Source organism: Coregonus lavaretus, assembly GCF_964263955.1.
Source record: "Coregonus lavaretus genome assembly, chromosome: 27".
NCBI lineage: Eukaryota > Metazoa > Chordata > Actinopteri > Salmoniformes > Salmonidae > Coregonus > Coregonus lavaretus.
The window spans coordinates 31692508-31705009 of NC_140014.1; the positions used below are offsets into that span (position 1 = coordinate 31692508).

At 43.3% G+C, this 12502-nt stretch overlaps 1 pseudogene across 1 annotated transcript in view; it reads left to right on the top strand.

Annotated features, from left to right (window-relative positions):
• The window catches only part of LOC311102970 (tectonin beta-propeller repeat-containing protein 2-like), a 68596-nt pseudogene that overhangs the window by 19248 nt on the left and 36846 nt on the right, over positions 1–12502 (top strand). Inside the window, exons 15-16 of the transcript XR_014615785.1 lie at positions 3389–3413; positions 3646–3778. The product of XR_014615785.1 is annotated as a tectonin beta-propeller repeat-containing protein 2-like (transcript). The remainder of the gene's footprint in view (positions 1–3388; positions 3414–3645; positions 3779–12502) is intronic.

Genomic DNA, 12502 nt, shown 5'->3' on the forward strand with positions numbered 1-12502 from the left:
CTGCGTTGTCTTGGCTGTGTACTTGGAAGGTGAACCTTCCCCCCCAGACTGAGGTCCTGAGCGCTCTGGAGTAGGTTTTCATCAAGGATCTCTCTGTACTTTGCTCCGTTCACCTTTGCCTCGATCCTGACTAGTCTCCCAGTCCATGCCGCTGAAAAACATCCCCACAGCATGATGCTGCCACCGCCATGCTTCACCGTAGGGATGCTGCCAGGTTTCCTCTAGACGTGACGCTTGGCATTCAGGCCAAACAGTTCAATCTTGGTAACATCAGACCAGAGAATCTTGTTTCTCACGGTCTGAGAGTCTTTAGGTGCTTTTTGGCAAACTCCAAGCGGGCTGTCAGGTGCCTTTTACTGAGGAGTGGCTTCCGTCTGGCCACTCTACCATAAAGGCCTGATTGGTGCAGAGATGGTTGTCCTTTAGGTGCCTCTTGGCAAACTCCAAGCGGGCTGTCCTGCATGTTATATTTTTGTTATTTTTTTACTTTTACCCCTTATTCGCCCCAATTACGTGATATCCAATTGGTTTTTACAGTCTTATCCCATCGCTGCAACTCCCCTACGGACTCGGGAGAGGCAAAGGTCGAGAGCCATGCGTCCTCCGAAACACAACCCTGCCAAGCCGCACTGCTTCTTGACACACTGCTCGCTTAACCCGGAAGCCAGCCGCACCAATGTGTTGGAGGAAACACCGTCCAGCTGGCGACCGAAGTCAGTTTGCAGGTCATCTCCCTGACTAAGGCCCTTCTCCCCTGAATTGCTCAGTTTGGCCAGGCGGCCAGCTCTAGGAAGAGTCTTGGTGGTGGAAGAGTCTTCTTCCATTTAAGAATGATGGAGGCCACTATGTTCTTGGGGACCTTCAATGCTGCAGTAATTTTTTTTGTACCCTTCCCCAGATCTGTGCCTCGACACAATCCTGTCTCTGAACCTCTACGGACAATTCCTTCGACCTCATGGCTTGGTTTTTGCTCTGACATGCACTGTCAACTGTGGGATCTCATATAGTCAGGTGTGTGCCTTTCCAAATCATGTCCAATCAATTTAATTTCCCACAGGTGGACTCCAATCAAGTTGTAGAAACATCTCAAGGAAGATCAATGGAAACAGGATGCACCTGAGCTAAATTTCGTGACTTGAGGCAAAGGGTCTGAATACTTATGTAAATAAGGAATTTTGTTTTTTTAATTTTAATACATTTGCAAACATTTCTAAATACCAGTTTTTGCTTTGTCATAATGGGGTATTGTGTGTAGGTTGATGATGGCAAAAAATTATTTAATCAATTTTACAATTAGGTTGGAACGTAACAAAATGTGGAAAAAGTCAAAGGGCTGAATACTTTCTGAATGCACTGTACACTATTCAGAAAGATATACAGACATGTTTAGGCCTTGCCCTGAGACATGGCTTAAGACCATGGGTCTATAGTCTTGACTCAGGGAACGTTTAGGACTAATCTTTTCATAGAATGTATTCAGCCCAGAAGCTCCAGGAGGGTCCCTATAGGTTATCAATGATTAACATATGAGGTCTTCCTTGGTTATCTGTATTTGGAGAAGTGGAAATCCTGATCTTCTGACAGGCTGGTTAAGTATGATATTAGCACGGGTTATGATAGTAAAATAAGTCCCAGTTGTGCACTGGGGCCTCCCACTCCTCTTTCTATTCTGGTTAGAGCCAGTTTGTGCTGTTCTGTGAAGGGAGTAGTACACAGCGTTGTACGAGATCTTCAGTTTCTTGGCATTTTCTCGCATGGAATAGCCTTAATTTCTCTACAAGAATAGACTGACAAGTTTCAGAAGAAAGTTCTTTTTTTCTGGCCATTTTGAGCCTGCAATTGAACCCATAATTGCTGATGCTCCAGATACTCAACTAGTCTCAACAAGGCCAGTTTTATTGCTTCTTTAATCAGTACAACAGTTTTCAGCTGTGCTAACATAATTGCAGAAGGGTTTTCTAATGATCAATTAGCCTTTTAAAATGATAAACTTGGGTTAGCAAACACAACGTGCCATTGGAACACAGGACTGGTGGTTGCTGATAATGGGCCTCTGTACGCCTATGTAGATATTGCATTAAGAATCAGCCGTTACCAGCTACAATAGCCATTTACAACATTAACAATGTCTACACTGTATTTCTGATCAATTTGATGTTATTTTAATGGACAATACAATTGCTTTTCCTTCAAAAACAAGGACATTTCTAAGTGACCCCAAACTTTTGAACGGTAGTATACCTATCTACAGTTTGGAAGTTGCCCCCTGCCCCTGTCTCTCCCCACACAGACCTTTGTTACAGAATGTCAAATAGCTTAATCAAATAGTGATAATGTAATAAATGGAGAGAGCAATGACTCACCTCAAAGGGTTGTCCATTAATCATTCCACAAAAAAACTAAAGACAAGCAACTTTGATGTCTCTGTCTCCATAGCCTACTTCACAAATTCATTCACTTCATTGAGTCAGCAACCTCACCTAAAGATGAAAATATGTTTTTAAGTGATGAAGTACAGTAGTGCAGTAATCTTTTTGTTCAGTTGAAATAATAACTTGGCTTATTTGCCCTATTGGTTAAAACCCCTTGGCCTTCACCCAGTACCCTTCCCTGAACTTAGTCACTGACAGTAACCGGCTACCACCCGGTTACTCAACCCTGCACCTTAGAGGCTGCTGCCCTATGTACATAGACATGGAACATTGGTCACTTTAATAATGTTTACATACTGTATTCTAGTCAAGGTCATCCTATTCAACTATTGCTGTACATAGAATAGTATATCCTACGTATTCTACAGATGTAGTCCCCTGTAGCTCAGTTGGTAGAGCATGGCGCTTGCAACGCCAGGGTTGTGGGCTCGTTTCCCACGGGGGGCCAGTATGAAAGTGTATGCACTCACTAACTGTAAGTCGCTCTGGATAAGAGCGTCTGCTAAATGACTAAAATGTAAATATACTACATATTCTATCGTGTTGAAATTTCATGGCCTGCAATGGTGGCGCAATGTATGTCACTCACTGAATGTTTGAAGTAGACGTAGCTACTGTATATACATGCATCTATAATAGTAATTATTAGAATAGAATAACTTTATTTTTCCTAGAGAGAAGTCAGAGAACTTCATTCTTTGGCTTTCGGATTAGATAGTAAACACATCACAGTACAGACACCGATAACAACAGATAATACAATACACATTATATAAAGTCATAAACACAAAGTCCCAAGAATATTGTGGATGGGATTGCTTTATTTGGAGGTCATTGTTTGTTTAGAGGTCGGCCAGCCCAAAAGTCAGATTCTGTAATCTGCGTGAGATTACTGTGACATAATAGTGTTTTGTCACATGGGTTGAGTGTGCTGTGTTGTGTCGTGCTGCACAAAGCAATAGCCATGGCTGTGGTTGCTGTGTTAGGCTACTTACTAAACAATAGTAATAGAGACTTGTACATACACTCTATATTACTCCCGGTTAAAATTAGCCTATTCTCAAAGTCGGTTACAACATTATGTAAAATATCTCTGCTATTATTAGATGTCTGAACCGATGTTTCTGCACAGTAGTGCCTTCTTCAGTGTCATGAAGAAAGACTTCCAACAAGCTGAAGAACTGACATTGGTTTGGTTTGCTTTGTCTTGCAGATCAGGTAAGGCTGATCAGCATATCGTGTGGGCGTGTGATGGCTATGGGATGGTCTATTTCCGCATGGGTATGCAACCCCTCAACACCAGCATGATGGTTCCTGCCTGGATCTGTATCGAACCACCAGAGCAGGTAAAGCCAGTCTAACCACAGTGCATAGTGTATATGGGTCTTTCTATAAGCTAGGGTACCAGTGAGCATTTATTTTATTGGACAACTGTTTGGAGCTGTTACAAAGTAATTAATAATAAATCAAATTCATGTGAATACATTAAGATATAAAGGAGGAACATGGATACATTCAATATCATTCATAAATTGAATCAAAACCTAATGTTTAAACCCTTTCTCATACTGGAAATCTAAACAGATTTGGCAAAAATGTGACATAAAACACTACCTTTCTTTCCTTACATTTATGATACTGTTGTTTGTTATTATAGCATATAGTAAGCATTTAACAATTGAATTACACATTGACCTTGATCCTGTGAAATTCCTGGATATTGCTGTCAGACTTCTTTTTTTTTTTTAATGGATATCTCGGAATTGTACTGTAACATTTCGTATCTCCCTATGTTACGTTGTGAAAACTGTTTTCATGGGCACACATATCCAAAATGATGTATGTCATTGCAAAATCCAATGCTTCAAACAGAAAGAGTAAAGAGTAATATGATTAATAAAACAAAAATCAATACTGTCATTAACAGGGTTCTTCAATAATTACGCATAATAGCTATTTGATGCACGTTTGATGTCTAGCTGTTTAGTTACATGGGGACATTATCGTGCAACATCAGCTGATTCAGGAAAGGATTTTCTGATTGACAGTCAAGTGATAGAGCTTGTGTGATACTGCATGCGATTTAACAACAGCCAAGGTGCGGGAATTAATGTTTATCTTGAGGATTGACAGAACATTTTGGTGTCTATGTTACGGTGGTCAAGATAATTAGCCTATTTTTTTTTACATTAAATCAAGATTCCTGAGGTTAGATTACGATCCATGTACGTTTTGATCTCTTGTTTTCCAGAGTTAAAATGGAGCAATCGGGAATGTGAAAACGGCTGTTTATTCATTTTTGAATAGTTTCTTTTTTGCATATAAACCCAAAAAACTACTTGATATTTTGATGTTCAAATGTGGGTGGGGTCAAATGTGGAATGCCTGGTCAAGTGCACAGCCAACACTTTACATTTACATTTACGTCATTTAGCAGACGCTCTTATCCAGAGCGACTTACAAATAGGTGCATTCACCTTATAGCCAGTGGGATAACCACTTTACAATGTTTTTTTTTTAATGTTTTTTTTTTTTGGGGGGGGGTAAGGGGGGGGTAGAAGGATTACTTTATCCTATCCCAGGTATTCCTTAAAGAGGTGGGGTTTCAAATGTCTCCGGAAGGTGGTGAGTGACTCCGCTGTCCTGGCGTCGTGAGGGAGCTTGTTCCACCATTGGGGTGCCAGAGCAGCGAACAGTTTTGACTGGGCTGAGCGGGAACTATGCTTCCGCAGAGGTAGGGGAGCCAGCAGGCCAGAGGTGGATGAACGCAATGCCCTCGTTTGGGTGTAGGGACTGATCAGAGCCTGAAGGTACGGAGGTGCCGTTCCCCTCACAGCTCCGTAGGCAAGCACCATGGTCTTGTAACAGATGCGAGCTTCAACTGGAAGCCAGTGGAGTGTGCGGAGGAGCGGGGTGACGTGAGAGAACTTGGGAAGGTTGAACACCAGACGGGCTGCGGCATTCTGGATGAGTTGTAGGGGTTTAATGGCACAGGCAGGGAGCCCAGCCAACAGCGAGTTGCAGTAATCCAGACGGGAGATGACAAGTGCCTGGATTAGGACCTGTGCCGCTTCCTGTGTCGTACTCTCCGAATGTTGTAGAGCATGAACCTACAGGATCGGGTCACCGCCTTGATGTTAGCGGAGAACGACAGGGTGTTGTCCAGGGTCACGCCAAGGCTCTTCGCACTCTGGGAGGAGGACACAACGGAGTTGTCAACCGTGATGGCGAGATCATGGAACAGGCAGTCCTTCCCCGGGAGGAAGAGCAGCTCCGTCTTGCCAAGGTTCAGCTTGAGGTGGTGATCCGTCATCCATACTGATATGTCTGCCAGACATGCAGAGATGCGATTCGCCACCTGGTTATCAGAAGGGGGAAAGGAGAAGATTAGTTGTGTGTCGTCAGCGTAGCAATGATAGGAGAGGCCATGTGAGGATATGACAGAGCCAAGTGACTTGGTGTATAGCGAGAATAGGAGAGGGCCTAGAACTGAGCTCTGGGGGACACCAGTGGTGAGAGCACGTGGTGCGGAGACAGCTTCTCGCCACGCCACTTGGTAGGAGCGACCGGTCAGGTAGGACGCAATCCAAGAGTGAGCCGCGCCGGAGATGCCCAGCTCGGAGAGGGTGGAGAGGAGGATCTGATGGTTCACAGTATCAAAGGCAGCAGATAGGTCTAGGACAAGAGCAGAGGAGAGAGAGTTAGCTTTAGCAGTGCGGAGAGCCTCCGTGACACAGAGAAGAGCAGTCTCAGTTGAATGACCAGTCTTGAAACCTGACTGGTTTGGATCAAGAAGGTCATTCTGAGAGGAATAGCAAGAGAGTTGGCTAAAGACGGCACGCTCAATAGTTTTGGAGAGAAAAGAAAGAAGGGATACTGGTCTGTAGTTGTTGACATCAGAGGGATCGAGTGTTGGTTTTTTGAGAAGGGGTGCAACTCTCGCTCTCTTGAAGACGGAAGGGACATAGCCAGCGGTCAAGGATGAGTTGATCAGCGAGGTGAGGTAAGGGAGAAGGTCACCGGAGATGGTCTGGAGAAGAGAGGAGGGGATAGGGTCAAGCGGGCAGGTTGTTGGGCGGCCTGCCGTCACAAGTCGCAAGATTTTATCTGGAGAGAGAGGGGAGAAAGAAGTCAAAGCATAGGGTAGGGCAGTGTGAGCAGGACCAGCAGTGTCATTTGACTTAACAAACGAGGATCGGATGTCGTCAACCTTCTTTTCAAAATGGTTGACGAAGTCATCCACAGAGAGGGAGGGGGGGAGAGGGGGGGGGGGATTCAGCAGGTAGGAGAATGTGGCAAAGAGCTTCCTAGGGTTAGAGGCAGATGCTTGGAATTTAGAGTGGTAGAAAGTGGCCTTAGCAGCAGAAACAGATGAAGAAAATGTAGAGAGGAGGGAGTGAAAAGATGCCAGGTCCGCAGGGAGTCTAGTTTTCTTCTCTGTTCTTTCAAAGTAGGAGGTCACCCTTCTATTAATTAATTGATTAATAGCTGCCCATACCGTGCCACAGTGCCAAAATAAGGTAAGATTTCTCAATTTCTGCATAATATTTAGTGTGTATTGACTTATTAATTAACTGCTGTTACTGTAAATGGTTAGCGTACTGATATATCCTAGCTACCTAGCTAACCATTGGTAATCTTATTAAATGATGCTATACAGCCAAAACAACAGTATATGTTACTAGACTAGAGATATGCCCCTAGCTATAGTTAGTCAGGGGTTGCACATCTAACTAGCTGGAATGAAGTAAGGGTGTGAATAGTAGACGTAATTAATAATTTCACTGTTTACAGAAGGTCTCCAGCTACCCAGACCTGTCTGATCAGCCTGATATGGTGTCGTGGGTTTGTCCAGCTTACACCTGTGCAAATCTGTGTGTGTATAGCAATGGAATTAAACATCCAACCAATGTCTCGATTCGTGCTGTAGGTCCACCACACACCCAGAGGATTGTGGGGTCCTGTCCAGAAACAACCCCTAGCCCTAGAGAATTGGACAGGTGTAAGCTATACAACCAAAATTCCACCAAGCCTATCAGAGGGTAAGGTGGAGCTCTCACCATGTCACCACCCATCAATCCCTCTCAGATCTCCACAAGTGTCTAGACTCTGGGCAGTAGGGGCTGTGGGTTGTTTCTGGACAGGCCATGGGTATTATGGTAGCTCAGTCAGTCTGGCACTGTCAATAAAATGTAATAGCTGTCAAATACCTGCTTCCTCTGTGCTTGGGAGAATCTGAAATGGGCTGCATTGCATTTCTAAGTGGGCACTTTACTTACTGTATGTCTTTTTAATGTTAACCTCCTATGTACATAATAGATTCTAAGGCATCTGCTAGGTGCTTATGAATCAGTACGGATTGCACAATGGCTCTGTGGACAGACAGGATGGGATGATTGGTGTGTTACCAAGGGAATGGGGTGTGTCACCCAGCCCTCCTCATGCTGTGTACAACCAGTGTTTACTTTTAATCTAACCCAACCAATCCCAATTGAATGTAAATGAACTGATTCATTGTTATATTAGTTTTAAGTATTTTTAATAAATGACATTTTAGGAAGGCAATATTTTTTCTTCATTTTAGTTTGTTTGCACTTTAGTTGAAGTGAGAAGGTAACTGCACTCCCAGTGCACAGTACTAGTCAAGACTTGCTACCCTGAGACCGTACACAGGGCACAGCTCCTGTTTTCTTAGAAAACATCCTCTCTGAAAGGAACTTACTTTAGCTCTTGTTGTTTTTTACATATCGATTTATTCCGATGAATACCGTACGTACCACAGCACACTTAAGAGCCTTCCAATAGGGTATCTTCAATTAAAGATTTAGATCTGTCAGACCTCTAGTCCAGTTGAACCACTATCACCCACCTCAATGCCACAGGAGTTATATAGGGCCGTGGTCTTTGAGTTATGCTTTTATGTTGTTTTAAAGGAAACTACGATGGTAGTATGAAGGAGATCCATTTGCTTTTTTTTTTTTTTACTGTATATAATAACACAAGTGTAACGTGACTAAGTACTTGAATGGAGAAATGTATTATGTTAGTCACAGTTCAAGGGTACTACAGTGGCTTGCGAAAGTATTCACCCCCCTTGGCATTTTCCCTATTTTGTTGCCTTACAACCTGGAATTAAAATGCATTTTTAGGGGGTTTGTATCATTTGATTTACACAACATGCCTACCACTTTGAAGATGCAAAATATTTTTTGGGGTGAAACAAACAAGAAATAAGACAGAAAAACAGAACTTGAGCGTGCATAACTATTCACCCCCCCCCCCCCAAGTCAATACTTTGTAGAGCCACCTTTTGCAGCAATTACAGCTGCAAGTCTCTTGGGGTATGTCTCTATAAGCCTGGATCTAGCCACTGGGATTTCTGCCCATTCTTCAAGGCAAAACTGCTCCAGCTCCTTCAAGTTGTATGGGTTCTGCTGGTGTACAGCAATCTTTAAGTCATACCACAGATTCTCAATTGGATTGAGGTCTGGGCTTTGACTAGGCCATTCCAAGACATTTAAATGTTTCCCCTTAAACCACTCAAGTGATGCTTTAGCAGTATGCTTAGGGTCATTGTCCTGCTGGAAGGTGAACCTCCGTCTCAGTCTCAAATCTCTTGAAGACTGAAAAAGGGTTGCTTCAAGAATTTCCCTGTATTTAGCGCCATCCATCATTCCTTCAATTCTGACCAGTTTCCCAGTCCCTGCAAATGATAAAGAATACCCACAGCATGATTCTGTCACCACCATGCTTCACTGTGGGGATGGTGCTCTTGGGGTGATGAGAGGTGTTGGGTTTGTGCCAGACATAGCGTTTTCCTTGATGGCCATTAAGCTCAATTTTAGGCTCATCTGACCAGAGTACCTTCTTCCATATGTTTGGGGAGTCTCCCACATGCCTTTTGGCGAACACCAAACAAGTTTGCTTATTTTTTTCTTTAAGCATTGGCTTTTTTCTGGCCACTCTTCCGTAAAGCCCAGCTCTGTGGAGTCTATGGCTTAAAGTGGTCCTATGGACAGATACTCCCATCTCCGCTGTGGAGTGTTGCAGCTCCTTCAGGGTTATCTTTGGTCTCTTTGTTTCCTCTCTGATTAATCCCTCCTTGCCTGGTCCGTGAGTTTTGGTGGGCTGCCCTCTCTTGGCAGGTTTGTTGTGGTGCCATATTCGTTCAATTTATTTATAATGGATTTAATGGTGCTCTGTGGGATGTTCAAGTTTCAGATATTTTTTTATAACCCAACCCTGACCTGTTTGGAGAGCTCCTTGGTCTTCATGGTGCCGCTTGCTTGGTGGTGCCCCTTGCTTAGTGGTGTTGCAGACTCTGGGGCCTTTCAGAACAGGTGTGTGTGTATATATACTGAGATCATGTGACAGATCATGTGACACTTAGATTGCACACAGGTGGACTTTATTTCACTAATTATGTGACTTCTGAAGGTAATTGGTTGCACCATATCTTATTTAGGGGCTTCATAGCAAAGGGGGTGAATACAGTCATGGTCAAAAGTTTTGAGAATGACACAAATACTAATTTTCACAAACTCTGCTGCCTCAGTTTTGATGATGGCAATTTGCATATACTCCAGAATGTCATGCAGAGTGATCAGATGAATTGCAATCAATTGGGACAAAGTCCCTCTTAGCCATGAAAATGAACTTAACCCCCAAAAAACATTTCCACTGCATTTCAGCCCTGCCACAAAAGGACCAGCTGCCATCATGTCAGTGACTCTCTCGTTAACACAGGTGAGTGTGTTGACGAGGACAAGGCTGGAGATCACTCTGTCATGCTGATTGAGTTAGAATAGCAGACTGGAAGCTTTAAAAGGAGGGTGGTGCTTGAAATCATTGTTCTTCCTCTGTTAACCATGGTTACCTGCAAGGAAACTCGTGCCGTCATCATTGCTTTGCTCAAAAAGGGCTTCACAGGCAAGGATATTGCTGCTAGTAAGATTGCACCTAAATCAACCATTTATCGGATCATCAAGAACTTCAAGGAGAGAGGTTCAATTGTTGTGAAGAAGACGTCAGGGCGCCCAAGAAAGTCCAGCAAGCGCCAGGACCATCTCCTAAAGTTGATTCAGCTGCGGGATCGGGGCACCACCAGTGCAGAGCTTGCTCAGGAATGGCAGCAGGCAGGTGTGAGTGCATCTGCACGCACAGTGAGGCGAATACTTTTGGAGGATGGCCTGGTGTCATGAAGGGCAGCAAAGAAGCCACTTCTCTCCAGGAAAAACATCAGGGACAGACTGATATTCTGCAAAAGGTACAGGGATTGGACTGCTGAGCACTTGGGTAAAGTCATTTTCTCTGAATCTCCTTTCCGATTGTTTGGGGCATCCGGAAAACACCTTGTCCGGGGAAGACAAGGTGAGCGCTACCATCAGTCCTGTGTCATGCCAACAGTAAAGCATCCTGAGACCATTCATGTGTGGGGTTGCTTCTCAGCCAAGGGAGTGGGCTCACTCACAATTTTGCCTAAGAACACAGCCATGAATAAAGAATGGTACCAACACATCCTCCGAGAGCAACTTCTCCCAACCATCCAAGAACAGTTTGGTGACGACCAATGCCTTTTCCAGCATAAGGCAAAAGTGATAACTAAGTGGCTCGGGGAACAAAACATCGAAATGTTGTGTCCATGGCCAGGAAACTCCCCAGACCTTAATCCCATTGAGAACAAATTTTGACAAACACCAAGCATTGATTATGCAAGAATGGGCTGCCATCAGTCAGGATGTGGCCCAGAAGTTAATTGACAGCATGCCAGGGCGGATTGCAGAGGTCTTGAAAAAGAAGGGTCAACACTGCAAATATTGACTCTTTGCATAAACTTAATGTAATTCTCAATAAAAGCCTTTGACACTTATGGAATGCTTGTAATTATACTTCAGTATACCATAGTAACATCTGACAAAAATATCTCATAACACTGAAGCAGTGAACTTTGTGAAGACCAATACTTGTGTCATTCTCAACTTTTGACCACGACTGTACACATGCACGCACCACTTTCCTGTTATTTATTTTTTAGAATATATTGAAACAAGTAATTTTTTTCATTTCATTCACCAATTTGGACTATTTTGTGTATGTCCATTACATGAAATCCAAATAAAAATCAATTGAAATTACAGGTTGTAATGCAACAAAATAGGAAAAACGCCAAGGGGGATGAATACTTTTGCAAGGCACTGTAATAAGTGTAGGTGCTTTCTATGCACATACTGATTGATTGATGTTTCTTTTTTTACTGTGGAATACTGTGCTCACTAAGGAAGGGATATTTGCAGGAGTTGGGCTGGGAGATTTATAACGTGTATTTTGTATAACTACCAGAAAGGGAAACTAACCAAATAATTGATTCAGTCTTAATACAGCTACTGTATAATTAAGGGAATCATGCATTTAATGGTATCATGTTGTTGCTTCTGAATACTGTACTCTAGTGCTACTTAATCCTTAGGAGCTTGCCAGTTCAATTCAGATTGACAAAGTGTAAGTCTCAAATGACAGCCTATTCACTATATAGTACACTACTTTTGACAAGAGCCCGGGCCCTGGTCAAAAGTAGTGCATGATCTAGAGGAATAGGGTGCCTTTTGACATGTAAAATCAGATGGTTCATTGAATGACAGATGTTTTGGAATACACTAGACAGGAAAACCCAAAGATCGAGTTGAAGTAACCCCTCTGTGTCTATATGGGATTCCATGGGATGCACTGCAAGTTCACTGAATCCTGTTGTATGAATCCATGCCTCTCCTTAGTATGAATGAACTTCCTTAATAAAGGTGTTTACAGTGACTCTGCCTGATGGTGCTGTATGACCACCATAGAAAGAGCAGTGTTTCTCAACTCCATAGGACTGCACATTTTTGCTCTAGCCCATCACTAACACAGTGCTGATCTGGAACAAAATTGCGGGGGCCTAGGACAGGACTGGAGTTGAGAATGTTTTTTCCTTCTGACGAGCCATGCAATCGTCAGCAGAGAAAACAAAACCATGAATGTGTGCAAAAAGCTCATTCAAACCATTGTGCCATGTTTTATGGGTGGGTGATACCATG